This window comes from Sardina pilchardus, chromosome 21, assembly GCF_963854185.1.
Source record: "Sardina pilchardus chromosome 21, fSarPil1.1, whole genome shotgun sequence".
In the NCBI taxonomy this organism is placed as follows: Eukaryota; Metazoa; Chordata; class Actinopteri; order Clupeiformes; family Clupeidae; genus Sardina; species Sardina pilchardus.
This window is the reverse complement of record NC_085014.1, coordinates 27,665,354-27,685,290: the sequence shown is the minus strand read 5'-3', so window position 1 is coordinate 27,685,290 and position 19,937 is coordinate 27,665,354. Positions and strand designations below refer to the sequence as shown.

General features: G+C 51.1%; 1 long non-coding RNA gene across 1 annotated transcript in view; it reads right to left on the bottom strand.

Annotated features, from left to right (window-relative positions):
• LOC134069107 (uncharacterized) overlaps positions 1 to 19,937 on the bottom strand; it is a 55,718-nt gene that overhangs the window by 29,087 nt on the left and 6,694 nt on the right. The window lies entirely within an intron of this gene.

Below are 19,937 nucleotides of genomic sequence, written 5' to 3'. Positions count from 1 at the left end.
AGTGCTTTAACAAACTGATAATAAAACTCAAGCTCAGAAATATCATGTCACAAGGTGAAATAAATAATCCAACCAATACTGCATGCTTGCTGGAATAAAGTAGTCCAGGACAGGAGTCAACCTCTCTGTCCTGCATTAGCTCTCTCAATCTCTCTCTCTTTCTCTCCCCTCCTCTCTCTCTCTCTCTCTCTCTCTCTCTCTCTCTCCTTCTCTCTCTCCTGCCCTCACTCACTCACTCTCCTCTCCTCTCTCCATATGTAGGGCCTAGCCTGCAGCTCCAACTTTCCATTCATGCTTCTCATTACCAGGGCATGTAGAGGTTTTATGGAGTCTTGTAAACCCCTGAATTACTGCTCTTTAAAATGGATTTTGACACTATTATGTGGCCGTGCTTATGGAAAAGCCTTTCATTGCCAGACCCAGGATGTGTAACGGTGGATGACAAAAGAGCATGACTTGTTAATTATTTTTAACTGCCGGATAAAAATAATTATGAACTTAAGCAGAATAAATACGGGAAGTGGCAGTAACTGGAGCAATGCTTCCCCAGCGGACAATCTGTTCCCCCCAGTTCAATATCGGCCTGTCTAGTGGGGGAGGAGGTCTGCGCGCTCAAGCCAGGCGATAGCAGCCATTTCTCTCAATTACAGAAGATACACAACTAAAGCCCTTCTGTTTACACTGCTCTGAAAGCTGCTGGGAAACTATGACATGCTATTTTTGGAAATTAAAAAGACTTTGTTGCTGTGTACATAGAGTATAATGTCAACATAATACGTTGTCCTATTATGCAACATTTTTGCATTTCATGATAACAAATTTAGAGAACTACACACCTTTGAAAACATCTGGAAATGTTATTTGCTAAAAACACCAACCCTAAATACAAACTCAATTTGGAGAGTATATGGCAATTATGTGAGCTGACAGAAAGTAATTGGTCTATTAGTATAAATTGCTTTTGCATCTCTGCTTTACAAATCAGGCCCTAATGATTCATTTGATAAATGGTGAAGCACTGGTGGGTGACGAGGCGGAACAGACCTGAAAGAGATTCACACACACATACATACACATACACACACACACACACACACACACACACACACACACACACACACACACACACACACACACACACACACACACACACACACACACACACACACACACAAACATACACACACACAGCCTTGCTTCATTAAAAGTGACAACTTTTTCCTTTTTTAAAAAATACTCTATGTGCACTAATTATACTTCTAACATGAAACCTTGCCATTTTTAGTCATGCAAGTGAGTATGTGTGTGTGTGTGTGTGTGTGTGTGTGTGTGTGTGTGTGTGTGTGTGTGTGTGTGGTGTTCAAATGTGTGTGCCTGTGTGTGTGTGCATCTGGGCATGTCCTGTTGGGCTGTCCTCCTTGTCTGTCTCTTTTGAGTCAGATTCCGTCTGTCGGGCGGCCGTGTGGCCAGAAGAAAAGGTGGCAGCCAGTCAAAACAATCCCTGTGATTTCAGCCAGGGCCCGAGAGCCAGTGAAGAGCCTCCTTTCATGCAGCCTTAATGTGCTAAAGTGATCTGCTTCACAATGGGAACACTCGAAGGGGCCATCCCTCGAAAACAGGCTAAAAACAAACAGCAGCCCCATCTCTCCGCCCACATACACACACACACACACACACACACTTTCTCTCTCTCCCTCACCAGACAACATACACACATTCTCTCTCTCACACACACACACACACACACACACACACACACACACACACAGAGATACACACACGGCTAATTCAGACCATCTCCCAGGTCAGGCTCTCTAGAAGGGCCAGCTGAGAGGCTGGCTGAACCAGGTGAGGCCAGATCAAAGATCACATCCTGCTTTCAACTCCCTAAACCCCGCTTCAAACGGCCAGCCATGGAGCTTCACTTAGCATGCTGTGTAGCCAGCACAAAGCCATCTCTGTCACACATGGTTCTGTTTGTCAAAATGGGGCCGAAAAAGAGGCATCACACACGGCATCACACATACACGTATCCACACACACACACGTGCACACACACACACACACACACACACACACACACACACACACACACACACACACACACACACATCTTCAGATGTAGCGCCCTGACAATCAGCATTGCCCCACGAGCTGCCAAGTCAAAAACTGCCTGACAGCCGGAAAAGATGCTCCTCTCCTTCTCCATTCCCTGTGTGTTGTGTTTGGGTTCCCATGAGGTTTCCTCATAAAGCCCCTATTATGAAGTGGCTCAACACGGCACACTGCCGCTCCCACGCACTCAGACATCAGCCAGCGCTCCTGTCCAAACCCAGGCGTCCCCACCACATCCACCTGACAGACCGCACACAATCTGTGCTGCCCATAGTACAAGTATAATTGTGAGTGTTTATGTGCTCTTAAAACAGAAATCATTGATCTCGCTTCCAAAACCCCGACACAAACACGTTCACACACTCACAGAGACACACACACACCATCATACACTGGAACAAACACACAAACACGCACACACACACACACACACACACACACACACACACACACACAAACACACACACACACACACTCACGCACACACACACACAAACACACACACTCACACACACACACACACACACACAGAGAGCTGTGTGTTTTGGGTGAGCATGCTGCAGTGGCAGCTCTCGTCTGGTGCGGGCGAGCGGGACAGCTTTGACTTTGGTGGACGGGCACTTTGAATCTTGACCAGCGAAACGGCTTGAGCACAGGCCCAGCTGGACCGCTGACAACTTGGCTGCCAATGACAGGAGAATTAGCACTCACTTTAACTCCACCGCCTCCAATTACTCCTCCCGCGCTCGCAAAAAAACCCACCAGCCCCGCAAACAGAGCAGGGGTATTAAAAAACGCAGAGAGAGAGAGAAACTTTGGGGGTTTTTTACACACATTGGCCTCCTCTGGGCTGTAATGGACTTTTCAGACAGAGTCCAAATCTATAATGTAGCTGATAAATAAAAACAAAACTGTTTACGACACGCTAGCCTATCGTTACACAGTCCCCCAACACCCCCCACCCTGATCCCTTTTCCAAAAAAGAACAGGCTTCAACAGAAAAGAAAGGAAAGGTAGAGATAAAAAGAAGGCATAAGCTGCCCCCCCTCAATCCTTTTTCTCTCTGCCCCCCATCCCCCTTGCCTCAGCACAACACACCCATGACTACCCCCCCCCATGACTACCCCCCCATGACTGCCCGCTCTCATCTCTCCTCCTCCTCCTTCTCCTCCTCTTCTCCTTGCCCCTCTCTCTCCCTCTCCCTCTCCCTCTCCCTCTCCCTCTGCTTGTCGGCTGAAACATGTGGTCAGCTGTTGTGCTTCCATGTGGTCAGATGATCAAAGGCTGCGCGCGGCAGTAATTGTCCCCCCGCCGGAGTGCCGCTCTGGGCCCGGGATCAGGGTCCCAGCAGGTGGGGGGGAGCGCCATGAGAACGGCCGGAGAGGCTGCAGGAACGCGAGAGGCCCAGCCTGGCAGAGAGAAAGACTTCCTGCGGCCTCCTCTTCTCCCACAACAGAGACGCTTGGCGCTAGTGAAAAATGAAGCTCCACACATTAAGGGTTTTTCTTTTTTTTTTTTTTTGGAAGGGTGGGGTGGAGGGTGGAGGGAAAAAAAGGGGCTGCCATGGGAAGAAAGGGGGGGGGGATGTGATGGAACATTGGACTAAAGAATTATCATATTTTGGGAGGGAGATCAAGCCGTCTCTGTGGGGCGGTGCAGAGGAGCTGCAGTGGAAGTATCAACACAGTTCTACACTTCATCTGGGTGACAAGCTCCCCTGCACCTGTGTGTTTACAGTTCACCAGCGCACAAACCCAGCAAAGCCCACGGCACAGCCGTTTAGATACGTCTACAACATACACACAGAGAGAACAAGGACGTGTGTGGGAGGAAGAGGGGAAAAAAAGGAATTCATTGTGTGTGTGTGAGAGAGAGAAAGAGAAAGAGAGAGTGAGAGAGAGAGAGAGAGAGAGAGAGAGAGAGAGAGAGAGAGAGAAGGACGGGCACTTCGCAGCAAGCTGGTGTTTACCTGCAAACCAGAGGGAGCTGTGAAAGCTCACAACTCCGGGCTACTTCACATATATGTGGGAGCCCGCAAAACACTTTTCACTGCTGTCTGTCATTCTGATTGCCCAGCATGACTCCCTCCCTCCCTCCCTCTCTCTCACTCCTCACTCCACACAACCCCCATCTCACACACACACACACACACACACACACACACACACACACACACACACACACACACACACACACACACACACACACACACACACACACACACACACACACACACACACACACACACACACACACACACACACACACACACACACACACACACACACACACACACACACACACACACACAGCATTTCAGCCAGATGGCTTTTTTTCCTAACTGTCTGTGGTCTCTGTTACACCTCCCCACCAAAGCCCTGAGAGCAATGGGGGGAATGGGGCAATGGATTTGACAGGGGGTGGGGTGGGGTGGGGTGGAGAGAGAGAGGGAGAGAGACTGGGCTGGACAAATGGTTTGGAAGTTTGGAGGTAGCAGAGCAAATGAAATGGATTAGGGGTGTCTTAGGGGGAGTCTTTTCACAGATACTTCTGAACTACTTTTGACGGTCTTCATCCACAATAACCCTGATGAGCCACGGCACACACTGACCCCAAGTCTCCAGCCAGCAAAAATCCATCACTGCCGCCGTCGAAAAAAGTTGAAACTAAATTTCCTTTGAGGTGAAACAACATCAATCGTTTTTCATTGATATTTTGGAGGGGAAACATGAGGCCTTAGAGATGATATTTCTTTGGCAACACCCTGCTTGTTTTTGTACAGCCAAGAAGATGTTGATCATCTAGAGCCAGAAAGGCAGAGTTTTGTTTGACCTGTGCTTTTCTTCTCTTTACAGAAAAACAAATTCCGTGGCTTGAGCTTCAGGAACACATCGATTTGTTATATGCAAATTCGTCTTTGATATAAACCTGCTAGGACTTGCTTTTATTATAATACATAAATATATGCAGTCAAATACACTACAACGTTCACTATCATGCAAAAATAAATATATTAATTGATCTGTTATTATTATGTGAGTGTATGTGTGTATGTGTATGTGTGTATGTGGGGGGGGGCTGCATATGTGTGTGATAGACGGATGGGTAGACAGATGGACAGATAGTGCATGTTGAGACAGTACATATGGCTAAAATTAAAAAAAGAAAATATGTCAAGTTTCACATGGTCATAATTACAAGTCTTGCCGACACATATGTGAAAGAAGATAACTGAACAGCACTTATTAATAATTACAGCGGTAAGCTTAAAAACATGACAATAAATTGTTCCTCTATATTTAAATGACTATGAGAAGCGCGTGTTGCCTCCTTTGCCCTTTGGTCTGTTGCTCTATTGGCCTACATCCACACTGGCCCAGAGGTGCAGCCAGCCAGCCCTACCTCCATAGAGCCCTTGTCTGCAGGCTCCAGTCCCAACCTCTCTCCTGCAAAAGGTGGAAAACTGTGGCGTTCCCAAAGTAAACAGAAAGAGAACCCGCCATCAAATGAGCAACTACTATTAGGAAAATACCTGAAACCTTTCATGTAGGAGATTTTAAAGACCAAGACCAAAATCCAAGAGCTTGGTCTCCTACTAATTCTGTCTAAACCTCACATCTCCTGTTTGTTTCTAGTCTGTAGGGATAAATGCACGACCACAAGCTTTAAATGACTGATTAGCCTGTGTTGATGGTTTCCGTTCTAATGCATTATCATTAATTGCGGTCTAAGACTTGGCAATGATTTATCACTTTTAAGTCTTGGCACCCAGACTGCACTAGGGCTCAAAGGGCTGTATCCAGCAGCACACGGTGCACATTTGGTGCAGTGGAACCGCACTCAACCCAGCCTGCCAGTCACAGCCATTCTAGTGAGGCCAATAAAACGACAAAGGCAAAACAATACCTCGAGCTGGCTTAAAAAAGGGCTTTGACAATTGATTCCCTGACTGTGGGTGTCAGCGTGTCACTCCGTGACATGCCACCAACTTCCTGCTCAAACGAAGGAAGCGCTATTTTCGCTCGCAATCAATAAGGAACGGGCGAGCCCTCCGCCGAACTGGCACACGAGACGGTGGCGCGAGGAAACAAAAGCCACATACTAATTAGCCTGTGGTTCAGCACAGAGGCACAGCACAGCCAACAACAGCACTCACCTCCCACCCTGCCATCATCTTTTTTTAACAAACAATGACGGAGGAGCTACTAGCCAAATCTCAAGAAAAATGTGTAGCATTTTTTTTTTGTCCGACAATTTGTGCTGATCTCCTCGACCGCCGCCCCATCCCACCCCGGCGAGCCCCACTCGGAGGCTGTGAAAGGTCAGATGTAGAAGTCTTTGGCACGGCTCAGCGCTCCGGCAGTATTACTTCAATTACGCTCATACATCAGCGGCCCCGGCATATTGTGGATAATGAGCCGGCTGCCGAGGCTGCGTTCGCTAGCGACGGGGTTCACGCCGAGTGAAAAAGCCACGGCGCGCGCGAGCAGCGCAAACACGTCGAAGGGGGAAGACGGAGGAGGCAAACGTGCAGCATTAGCAAAACACATCTGCGGCTTCCTGTTGTGAAAACCTCTCACCATTTTATAGGATGAATGACTGCAAGATGTCATCTAGAGTACCTTTCTTCTGTAAAACGCCCCAAAATGGCACAAATTAGGAAATGGCTTTCAAATGCTCAACCATACCGAACAAGACCCAGAGCAACTGTTTGTACGTGTGCAGCACAATACCAAGAAAAACACACACACACACACACACACACATACACACACACACACACACACACACACACACACACAGGGCTAATTGGGAGCTGATGCACTCGTACTAAATAGTGCGGAAAGCGTGTTGAGAGCCTGCTTGTGAGACGGGCTGTGCTGTGCTGCGCTGCCCTCTCGCTGTGTTTCCACCAGACTGGCCAGGCCAGACCTCTGGGCTCTGCGCGCTGCGCGCTGCTCTGGCCGGGGCCACAGGCCTCATGGGACTGGACATCAGAGGGCGCTGACCCCTGGCCCCAGCAGCAGGAGAGGTCGCCACAAGTCACTCAGTGAGCGGGCAGACAAAAGCGGCTGGGGGCGGGATGGCAAGTGAAGCTCTAAACAGCAACTCAGCCGTGTTTGCCCACTGTCTGTCCCCATCAGCCTGTCTGTCCCCAGCAGCCTGTCTGTCCCCATCAGCCTGTCTGTGCATATGCCTGCCTGTCTGTCTGTCTGTCTGTCTGCCCGTCTCTCTGGCTGTCTGCCTGTCTCTCTCTCTCTCATTCACAAACCCACCAGGTTATCAGGCTATCAGGTTAGGCGTTTTCACTTCTCATTCACTTGTGTTCAGGCCAGGGGTTCCTCCTCCACTCCTGCCTTCCTCCTCTGAGCACCAATCAGAGGTCTTTATGCGGCCACGGCCTTGTCTGACCGCCAGCACGACCAGCACCCCTCTGTCCACCCTGTCCACCCCCTCCACCCCTGCACAGCTCCCCCCCCCCCACGGCCCCTGCTGCTTCCAGCCTTCCCAGACACTCGCCTTCATCCTGTGAGCTGCACCTCCCAGCGCACTGAAGGGCCCACCACACAACCACACGGCATCAGAGAGAGAGAGAGAGAGAGAGAGAATAAGAGAGAGAGAGAGAGAATAAGAGAGAGAGAGAAACTCAATGAAGGGAAACTGAGGCAGCTTTGATATTAACGAGGACGGTGAGCGCGTAGGCATACCCAGGGAGTAGACAACAGCGCTCCATCAGCGGGTGGAGAGGGGGGTGGAGAGGGGGGGTGGGGGGATCACATGAGGAGTTTAAGACATTTCAGGTGAGAACTGGATCTGCTGGAGGATGTGTGACAGGAGAGGGGGATCCAAACCTCAGCTGCGCTCTGTGTTACTTCCAAGTGTGTGTTTCACACAGCAACTCACCCCTCTCCACACACACACACGCACACACACACACATACACACACTCCCTGATGAGCATCGCAACCCGCTGTCACATTAGATTGCTCGCTTCACTTCAGCATCCTCCCTTCACAAATCAAGAATATGCAAAAAAAAACAAAAAAAACAACAACAACAACAAGAAACAACAAGTCAAAAATCAGCGTCTCCCTGGGAGGCATAGGATCAAGGAAAAGTGCCTGTTGCTAGGGAAGGCAGCGCAGCGATGACTCGCTCGCCTTTCTTCTCACTCCTCGTAGTCTTCGCTCTGCTCGCGCGCTGCCTTCCCCCTCCCCCCAAAGTGAACTGAGGAAAAGAGGCTGTTTTTCCCACTTATTCTGCAGCTCCTCATCTACACATTTTAAAGGCATATATATGTGTCGTATGTGTGCACACGTGTGAGGTCGTAGGCACATGCAAAAATATGTGTGCCTCTTCATTACATATACACCCTCTTAAAACACATTACCCCTCTCACTACCATGTGAAACTGTGTACTACACACACACACACACACAACTACACATTTGTGACTCATGCACACACAAATTGAGTACAAATCAGTACTCCACCCCCCCCCCCCCCCCACACACACACACACACACACACATATTATGCACACGTGCATAAAAAACACAAACACACACACACACATACACAGGTGTATGCACATACTCACATCCATGCACACACAGACATGTCCCAATGACACACAAAAGCCCCTTATGCCAAGTCAGACAGTAGGCCGCCTCCTTAGCGCGCCGCAGCCCCAAAACTGAAAGATTAATGCCCGAGTCAAAGTTAGCGGAGGTTAAACTGCAGTAAGTACAGCCCAACAGCTGGCGTGTCAATTTCCATAAGAACGCCAAAGCGCCGCAGCTGCCGCGAGCGAGCATCTGCCGCACAGACAACACTCCTTTCCCCAAACAACAACACAAACCTATCTCCCCGACCGGCCCCAAATGAGCTCAGGCCGCCGTGTAATTCATCCGCCGGTTAAGACCTCGGAGCCAGACATGGCAGAGGTCCACGCCGCGGGGCTTACGCTGCTACTGCTGTGCCATAGAGAGCGGCACCGGCGCCAGTGCCAGCTAGCGCCATGCTAATAGGTGCGCTTTCGACCCACCGGTTATTGCACTATTGGTAAGAGCACACTGAAGAAGGCACCACGCCGAAACACGTCTGTGCAACAAACACTTTTGCATGTAAAGTGAGGACTTTTCTTATTCTTTCTTATCAGTTGTAGGTTTGGCCTAGCACTCTAAAACATTAATAAGATGCCTGTTCCTACCACACAATTTGCTGGTAGTTGCGTAATCAGCATCTCTGCACTCGACAAACATTCCCACTTCACTCTGCACTCTCTGTGCCATGAACCAATCAGGTTGTGGGGGAGCACGTCTGGAGGAGGGAGGCCGGGGGGAGGGGGGAGGGGGGGAGGGAGGCTTCGCTGACTGTTGGCTGCTGGCCGACGGTCAGAGCCTCTAAGCAGGCCGGCCGCACGCAAACGCCTCCACCAACTGTTGATTTTGCATGTGGGTGTATTCGATGAGGCCTAATCCAATTGAGCGAAGGAGGAAGGAGGAAGGGGGGGGAGGGGGGGAGTGCTGCTTCCAAGGAGTCAAGGTGACAGAAGTCACCAGAGTGGAGTAAACATGCTGCTGGACTGCTGACCAGCAAGCTGCCTGCCTACTGACCGCAAAGCCACCGATTGGTACAGCACAGACAAATGGTGAGACCAGGTCAAAGGTCAAGGAAGAACAACACTTTCACTGACAATAGCCTAACTCTGGTTAGCCAACAGATCACTATCAGACTGAGACTACTCGACAAATAACTGTTTGTATAAGAAGGAATGGCCTCATTGAAGTATTCGTTTCATTTGATTGGAATGGTTTGTGCCTTCATGAATATGGATAACTGTTTTCATTACCATTTGAGCTGGGCATTGGAATGATTACAAGCATTTTCTATCTGAACTCAAATCTGGTGCCTGTTATGTTGAGGGGTGGCTTGGGGGAAAAAATCAATGAAAAATTCAGGATGCTGAAAAGAGAGGAAACAGTAAAAAGGAATCCCATAGTATCATAACTGTGTGATAGACTACCAAAAAAAGAGATTAATAAACTATAACATATGAATGAATTATATATGATTCACTGCAGTACCATAATACAAATAAAGTACATTTTCGGGCCACCATGGAGAGACAGCGACAAAAATCCTAACCAGCCATTCTTTATGAGGTCACAGTTGCGGTTTGGCAAATGATTATTTTTGGTAGAGTGAAGCAATGTGGGTATTATTATCTTTGTTGAGTTGGGGCCGTAGGGTATAATAAGAATCAAATAGTGACCCAAATTTGGCAGCTGGGTTTAGGATGACCCCCATGTTTAGGGGGGCTGCAAATTTGGATTATTCTGTTAGACAAATCCTGTCTATGTATAAAAAAATGCAGTCAATTTGGGGGATCAGAGCAACTATAGGAGGAGAGGACAGGCCGGTCTGCGTCTGAGTGGTGATCCATGATAAACTCTTTAGGAGAAGATTTAGCTACTGACAGGCCACAGCCCATCAAGCCCACATTACACGATTCACAGCAAAAGATATACATTTGATATCCTGCCATTAAGCAGGAGCCGGTGACGTGTGTGATTGAAAGAGGGAGAGGATGAAAGAGAGAGAGAGAGAGAGAGAGAGAAGGAGACATCTTTAAAGAGCAAATGGAGAAGCAGAGAAAGCAGCGCGAGAGAGAGAGATAAAGAGAGAGAGAGAGAGAGAGAGAGAGAGTGAGGGCGTCACACTGCGCGGGAGAAGGAGGAGAAGGAGCGAGATAATGACCGCTGGCGAGCCCTTCTCCGCTCTCCCCTCGGCGCGCCGCGCCCCGCGTGACAGCGCCTGTGCCGCTCCGCTCCCGCTGCGCCCCGCGCCCAGCGCCACCCTCCCCGCCCCCCCGCCCGCCCGCCCGCCCGTCAATCACCAGGAAATTGCTGTCGATTTGAATGTCTGATGAGATGCCTCCAGCCTGTTTATAGGGCCATATGGGGCTGGTGTGTGTGCGTGTGTGTGAGTGTGTGTGTGTGAGTGTGAGTGTGTGTGTGTATGGGGGGGGGGGGTTGTAACCAGTACAGTACCCATTCCTGAGGAGCCTAAGCTCCCTCTCTCGCCGCGCTGCTCTCTGAAGGCATAATGGCCCCTGTCGTGCCACCCCCGCACTCAACCAGGCTGCTCTGTTAACAAAAGATGATGGAGCGGCCGTCTCAGAAGGGGTGAGAGCAGGGGAGAGCGACTGGTGCAGCTGCTGCTGCTACAGGTACGAGGCCCAGAGGATGACAGACTCAGCGCGGCGCTATGACTGACTCCAGAACAGCGAGACAGATGCCGGGCTGGGAGACGGCAGGAGAGGGGGGATGGGGGGGGTGCGATAGCGACACCTGCGCTGGAAGGTGATGAGTGAGCCGCGCGAGTCTCCGGGCGCAGCAGGGGCACAAGAGGCGGCAGACAGGAGCACGCCGGCAGCCACCAGACCACATCTACACCACATCTACACCACCACACCACGCCACGCCACAGCAGGGGCTGCACAAAGAGAGAGAGAGAGTGTGTGTGTGTGTGTGTGTGTGTGTGCGTGTGTATGCATACATGAGCGAGTGAGGTGTGTGTGTGGCTGTGTGTATGTCAGCGTTTAAATGTGCGTATTTGTACTGTATGTGCATGTCCGTGCGTGTGTATGTGTGTGTGTGTGTGTGTGTGTGTGTGTGACAGTAAATGTATATATGTGGGAGAAGGCTGAGCGAGGGCGCAGTTAGATGTCAAGAAGTAGACGCTGACCTCGATTGCCATGGCGACCACGTCATTAAACACAGGCTGCACAGCACGCAGCCGTTTCCACTCCGAGCTCAACTGGCCTCGGCCGGCCACAGCTGCCCTCCCCCTAATCAATACCCCACCGGGGGAGACGTGGGGAAGCACTGGATTAGACCCATCCTCAGCAGCAGACTCCCCTCTCTCCAAGACACACAAACCCATTCCTAGAGACCCATTACTGGGCACCCCCCCTCTCTCACTCTCTCTCTTTTTCACTCGCTCTCTCTCTCTCACGCTCTCTCTTGCTCTCTCTCTCTCTCTCTCTCTCTCTCTCTCTATCTATCTATCTATCTATCTATCTATCTCTCTGTCTCTCTCTCTCTCGCTCTCTCTCTCTCTCTCTCTCTATCTCTAATCTTTTCTACTGATGGTTCAGAATGCTCCCCGGTCACTGGGCGATCAGTAGCCGGTTGAACTCGGGCGTTCAGCGGTTGACCCGGGGGTCAAGTGGCAATCGGCCTGCTTCAGAGGATCCACGGCTCGTCCTGAGGGCCGGCCACCACGAGAGCACTTAAAGAGGTAGCCGTGATAAGCCGGCCGTGGGGCCCTGGAGACCTACCGGTCGCCCTCAAAGACGCTTACGCGTCCACTGCTTTGACAGCATTTGTGAGTGACCGGCACCACCACCACCACCACCACCATCACCACTGCCTCCTTCAGCAGCCCCCTCTCTCTCTCTCTCTCCATCTCCGCTCCACCCTCATCCACACGGCCATCTGGAAGCGTGGCTGCACCATCTTACCATAAGCCCCCGAGCTCAGACGGAGCCAGGATGCACCCGACCAGTGGCAGCCTGCTGAAGAACACGAGCTGACTCCAGCAAAAGAGCACCAGCGTGGAGAACACACACACACACACACACACACACACACACACATAAACGAACACACACACACACACAAATACAGATAAAACGGAGAAATGAAAAGGTGGCTGTAGGAGGTGGAGGAGCGCCAGATATCGGTTGGAGGTGGGCGGGCGGGTGCTGCGGCGCGTAGCGTAGCACGAGCGAAGGCTCTGATGCCTCCATCCCGACAGGTCTGCTTTTATCTCCCTCGCTCTCCATCGGCCCATTTGTCTCCCTTCCTTTTCTCCCTCTCTCTCTCTCTCTCTCCCTCTCTCTCTCTCCATCTCTCTTTCTCTCTCACAATGTGGGCGTCGTGTGGGCACACGTGGGCGCCCAAGGGGGGGGGGAGGCACTAGCAGAGGCCTGGCGGCTGGCACTGCCATAGGCACGCAGCCACCCAGCCAGAGAGAGAGAGAGAGAGAGAGAGAGAGCTGGCAGCCACCGCGCTCACACTTGCATCAATTACAGCCGATGGGCCTGACAGCTGTAATTGCATACCTTCTGCGCTGATTATGTGCAGTCTGTCATGGAGACCCGCAGAGCCACCTATTTTGGTGCACTCGTTTCACCAGTCAGTTGTCAGCAAATGAGGGGATGTGTGTGTGTGTGTGTGGGGGGGGGGGGGGGGGGGTATAGTGGTAGGAGAGCGAACAGCAGTCTTCAGGAGGAGAAGAAAGAATTAGAGAGAAAGAGCAGGAGAGAGGGATGAATGGGTGGATGGAGGAAGTGGGGATTGTAGTTGTAACAACAACCCCTCTTCCCCCCACTTAAACACACATTCACACACACACACACACACACACACACACACACACACACACACACACACACACACACACACACACACACACACATGCGCACACACACACACACACACTCATAGACAAATATGCAAACACCCCGGTGCTCACACCCAGTGCTCAGCAGCATAATAGCGGCTGCATCAGGCCTTGGTGTAATCACTGTAATAACAATAGGGAAATGATGACAAATGGAGCCAAACCTGCTCCATGGTCCCCCGCACTTGCACCGTTTCACAATTCCTTCAGCATATGCAATCAGAATATTTCACAATGCCTCGGCCGACGCCAGAACAGCTCAATAGTCCCAGTGGAGCTGCACCACACAGTCACGCCCTTCTGGGTGCAGGAGAGCAGCGCTGAGGCTCCTCACGGTGGACTTGGTCTGAGAAGGAGCCTCCTGCTCCAGCATCCATCCCAGCAGCCCTGCACCCATTGTGCTGCCGACTCCAGCACGCCATTAATATTGCATGGCCAGCGTCTGAGCAAGGTGCATGCATTCCGTGCTGAAGACGTCTGGGAATCGTGACTCTGGCGTTCTGCACTTTAGTGGTGGAATGGAGATGTCTCGAGATCACAGGCAGGGAAACGCACAAAACCCCATTAATACACACACACACTCAAACACACACACACACACACACACACACACACAATATCCAGTCCTAGGTGGAGGTATGGGGACGAAGACTTGAGTAAGACTAGAGGTGGTGGGTGCCCCAGTCATGAACACAGGCCTGGCTTTGGTAACCCAAATCTCGCTGTGCCCCACTGGTGGCACCCATGCCCTCAGCAGGCGGTGGACTTCCCAATCTGCAGATCCAGACACCCACAGACCCCCCGGCACACACACACACACACACACACACACACACACACATAAAAGCATGGACCAATCCAGCTGTGATTGCTGGCACTGTGCCAATCTGTCTGGCGCACAAAAGGGGGGAGGGATATCCGATCTGAACACAGTCGAGTAACACAGATAACGCCCGAAACGGGATGGCGCAAAGGGAAGGATAGAGGGGGGGAGAGAGAGAGAGAGAGAGAGAGAGAGAGAGAGAGAGAGAGAGAGAGGGAAAGAGGGAGAGAGGGAGAGAAGGAGAGAGATCCAGGAAGAGGAGAGTAAAAGTGAGGGGGTAGGATACAAAGAGTGAAGACCATGTTCCGGCTGATGAAACTCAGCCCTTCATTTCTGCCATGCAACAGGAAAGCTGAATTTCCCCTCAGAAGGAGCCACTTCATTTCTGCTTTGATTCTCAGCACAAGCCCACAGGTCACCACTGAGAACTGGAGTCCAATTACAGGGGCTGATTGCCATGGGATGTGCTGCTTTTGCCTGAGACACACACACACACACACACACACACACACTCACAGACCAACACACATAAACAAGGACACAAACACAGAGATTCAAACGCACACACACACTCACAAACACACTATATCCTTCAAATGGCAAAGCAGAAGCATCTACCTGCTCTTTATAACTGTCCAGAAATCCTGTGTCCAAACAGTCCTGATTTTCATATGAACCCTGCATCTCTACACATGTGCTACAACAGCACACAGCTGGCACACACCTGCATGCTCGGTAGCTGTCTTCTACTTCAGACTGATATCAAGATGGAGATGCTACATTACATCAAAAGTCAGATCCTCCCTGCTTTGAGATTTACCTTTGACATATTTTTGATATCAAATACAGATTTCCAGGATTATCCTGGTTTGAAATGTGTCCATAAGAATGAGAATAATGGCAGGCTCATTTTTCTTGAAAGCAGGAGCTAATGTGCAATGAAGAAGACGAGAGAATTCCCACCCGTCTACAACATGATGCAAGGAAGGAGGTTGATCAAACAGGAGACCGATCAGACCACGACCCCTCAGGCAGACAGATCACGACCCCTCGGACAGACAGATCACGACCCCCCAGACCGACTGATCACCCCTCATTGCCTTAAAGTGGACACATTCAGCGGTCATTTCATCAGATTGGAAAGTTTTGCGCCAGTTCCCGTCATCGCTGGTGTCAGTTTTATTAAAACATCAAAGCTGTGCTTTGTCAGCTGCGTTAGTGCGCAGCACCACCCTTTCCCTGCACCCCCAAATGAGCCCGGGGAAGGCTTCTGATGCCTTTTCCATGACCCTAAATTACTTATTGATTTCCACGCAGACCCACATTAAAAAAAACATACAGCCAGACTTATTCACCTCCTAAAAATTGAATTCAGAGCAAAACAGCACAGCTGTAAGACAAGACCACAACACGCGCAATATTTCTGAACCTGAACAATCAAACAAACACCACATCAAATGGCGAGCGCTCATACCTATTTATCCTAAATAAAATGGGGGTGGAGGGCACACTGGATTTCTTTTTTAATCCTACATCTGCACTCCACCCACCCCCCCACGCTCCACCCAGCCCCAGTCTGCTCCACCCCCACCCTCACAAAGACAACGTCACTCAGTAATCATCTGTCAAGTCCCGCTGGCTTCCAGGCCTGGGCTTCTTTTGATTGCCACCCCATTGTCATATTGCCTATCGACTTGTTAGATTAAACAAAATTTTCACATGTCAATTAAATGAGTGTTGCCCGGGTGATTAGCAGATCCCACTAATTGTCTCCCTCCACCCCCTCCCCTCTCCTGCGCCCGGGCATTTTCCACATGGACGGGCAGGGAACAGGGGCTTTTGTCCTGCAGCCCCCCCTCGCCCCTCCATCAAACATGTCAGAGATGGCTCCTCCACCCGCACAGCTCCTCCACTCCTCAGGGAACGCCAGGGAAGGGAGGATGCAGAGGGTCGAGAGAGAATGGAGAGAGAGAGGGAAGGAGGGAGAGAGAGAGAGGGAAGGAGGGAGAGAGAGAGAGAGTGATGGCGAGGATTCAGTTTACAGGGCGCCCCTCTCAGCGCAGGGCAGCCTATTGACGGGGTGCAGTGAGAATGCAAACACTCGGCTGTGACCCCACACCTCCCTCTCTCTCACACACTCACACACACACATACACACACGCACGCACGCACACACACACCACCTCTGCATTCACACACTCCTACACGTGCACCCTTGCTGATAATTACCCCTGGAGGCCCCCTGAGACACAACACCCACAAAGGCCTGGCCCCTAACTGCTTTAGACAAGGGCCAGGGCACTCCCAAGGAAGCTGCCTCCCTCCCTCCCCCCCCCCCTCCCTCCCCGCCGCCTGCTTGGCCGCCCCGGACGTCTCCCCTGGTCTCGCGCTCTCGCGGCATGTGTTTGTTGTCGCTGGGCGTTAATGAACTTGATCCTGAGACCGTGGCTGATGTCCGCGGCGCGCTAGCTCGCTCCCTCTCATCTCGAGCGGCCTCGTCCACAACACATGCACACACCGTGCTGCTGTCAGTCAGGCCTCACACAGTCGATTAACGGCCGACATGAATGAAGCCTAGCAGCTTCTCTCTCCTTTTTTGTATCTCTCCACATCATTATTCATCAAGACGTATTTCTTTCCAGTCTTTGAACTTGACCTTCACCACTTTCTCACTCTGGAAAAAAAATCTTTGAAACGATGCAGAATTCGTAGAACCTTTGGCCAAACCCTCACGAAGAGGATCTAACCACACTCAGAATGTAACAGAATAAAGAAGCAACCAGCAGTGGAGCCACAAGACATCAAAAGAGGATTCTGAAGAAAAATAGCACTTGGATGTGTAAATGTAATGCCTTTAACACTCTTTTAGCGCACGGCACAACAGGGAAGGCCATTGTGCTCATTCTCTTTCCAGCTACAATCAAATTATTCGACCTTCACCGCTGCATTGCAGTCTGACGGCTCAAAGTGAAGAGTAGAGTACACCTTGGCGGTGTATTTCACAATCCCGTCCCAAGGCAACAATCACACGGTCACTCAGTGTCCAGCCCCACCCTCGCCATCCCCTGCTCTTCAACAGCATCCAGCACACAGCTGCACCCTCACTTAATGGATGTGTGTGTGTGTGTGTGTGTGTGTGTGCGTGTGTGTGTATGTGCGTGTATGAGAGAGAGAGAGGGTGAGGGAGAGGAGAGAGAGAGAGAGTGTGTGGGTGGAGGGGGTTAAGGGGGGTTTTCTAAGGACACAGACGGCGCGAGCGAGTTCGCTTCGCACTTTCTCCAGCACGCACAATGGCGCCGGCTCATTGAGCCCAAATGTGCTGGAGGTTTCCTTTGGAGAGAGGACACCACAAAGGCTGGGGAGCGGGCTCTTCCTTTAGTGCCGCACCACTAGAGCAGCGGGGCGAGGATGCCCACTGCACCAGGAAGAGGGGGCGGTCGAGGGCACTGGGGAGGGGGGCACGGGGGTCTGCTCTGGGGCCCCCCTCCACTGCGGTGAAAAACAGACGTCACACGGGGACAGGAAACAGAGGGAGCGAGGAAGAGGGGAGGGGGGGAGAAGAGAGAGAGAAACTTCAGGAGTCCCTGGCTGTTTTTCATTCAGGCCTCCTGCGTGCCTCCCTCTCTGTGTGCTCTACTCCAGGCATGTCTGCCCTACGAGTGTGAGAGTCTGCATTGCGTGTGCATGCGTGCGTGCATGTGGCTGCTTTCCGAGAGCTGGGCTGGGTGTCGTGCGTGTGTGCAGCCAGGCGTGAACCCATGTGTGTGTAGATGAGTGCTCCACTGTGTGTGTGTGTGTGTGTGTATGTGTGTGTGTGTGTGTGTGTGTGTGTGTGTGTGTGTGTGTGTGTCTACTACGATTCACTCTACCGCCCACACACACAAACATACTCACACACATGGACAGACATAGACCCTGGTTTAGGATCCTCTACTTTAAGGTTAATCAGACAACAGCAGCTTTGTATGATCGTGATTAGGCCAGCGTGTTCCCCTTGATAGGTTTCCACACGCACGAGCACTAAGCTAAAAAAACAAGCCCAAACGCCCAACAGCAGTGGAGTCTCTGGGTATAAATAAAGCAGCCATGAATCATTGATGAGGGATAGTAGCATGATTTTGATGGTGAGAATAAAACTTTGAGTGGATTTTAACCGGTAAATACATAGAGCTCATAGCCTTGGTCATGCAATCCAGAAGCGCTTAACAGTTTTTTTTTTCCCAAGTTCTCTTTGCCCCAGAAAAAAAAAAACAAATATCAGCATCTGTTACCCAAAGCTTTGCAGTTCTATGTCTATTACTAAATCATAAAAAAATGTTTTTAATATTCTCTCTTGCACAATCAAAGTGGCAAAAAGATGTAAGGAAGCCTCTCTATACATTGCTACTGCCTCACTAAGCTACACCACTACACTAAGCTTTCCAAGACTACAAAGTGCATTACTTGCTGCAATTGTAATCTTTTTTTTCCCTTTTGGTACACTGTCACGCCATTGTGGAGGGATGCTTTTTAAATAGCCCTCTTGCGTTGTGGCTAGCACTCCTCCCCTCACCTTCAAATTGATCACCTTTCAGTCAGAGCCCTCTGGACAGCACAAGACTGCACAGCCGTGAGAGGAGAGGAGAAAGAGGGTTAACACCACCCTTACCCCCCCGCCCCCCTCTTACCCCAGAACCCCATCTAAGTCCATCACATCAGCGCCAGGGTGAGCAGGCCAGCGCTGGCCATTGGGCAGGGGTGGGGGCACAGGGAAAGGGGGCCCAGCGTCGCCATGGCAATGCTGAGGTTGAAGTCCCACTGGGTGAAGGGGGCTGCAAGTGAGAGAGGGAGGAGAGAAAAGCGTGAGAGAGGAGGAGAGAGAGAGGGAGGGAAGAGGGAGGAGAGGGAGGGAGGGAGGGGAGGGAGTTTGGGGTCCTCTGGAGGCCCTGCCCTCGGGGCTTGGCCAGCGCCTCTACCCTGGGCCGGGGCGGGAGTCGGGGTGGAGAGGGTGGCACAGGGGAACCAACAGGGGCGATGGCCGCCTCTTATTAAATAAATCATGAAACTTGGCGACGGGGGTGGACAGCCGGCGAGCCCAGCGATTGGAGGAGCGCGGGGAGGTTGCGAGGGCGCGGGGCGCAGGGCAGAGACAGAGTGGAGGTGATCCTCAACTGGCACTAATTGGAAGTGGCGAGGTGATCTGATGAAACGGCGGGGGGACTCTGCTTTGTCACAATGCGTCAGGCCGGCTGCTCAAGGATGGCTGCCCTCGGAGCGGAGTTAATTAAAACACAGCTTAGCAGTAAACTGCTGCGGATGGAGCCCATTGACTGGACATTGGGGGCCACAAGGGCTTCTCAAGCAGAAACAGAGAGAGAGAGAGAGACACACAGAGATACAGAGAGAGAGAGAGAGAGAGAGAGAGAGAAAAAAGAGAGAGAATAGAGAATGAAAGGGGGAAAAAAAGACACCACACTTTTCTCGGTCCTTGTGCCATTGAACTCGAGGCTGGGAAAAACCGTTAAGTCACAACTCTCACCTTGTG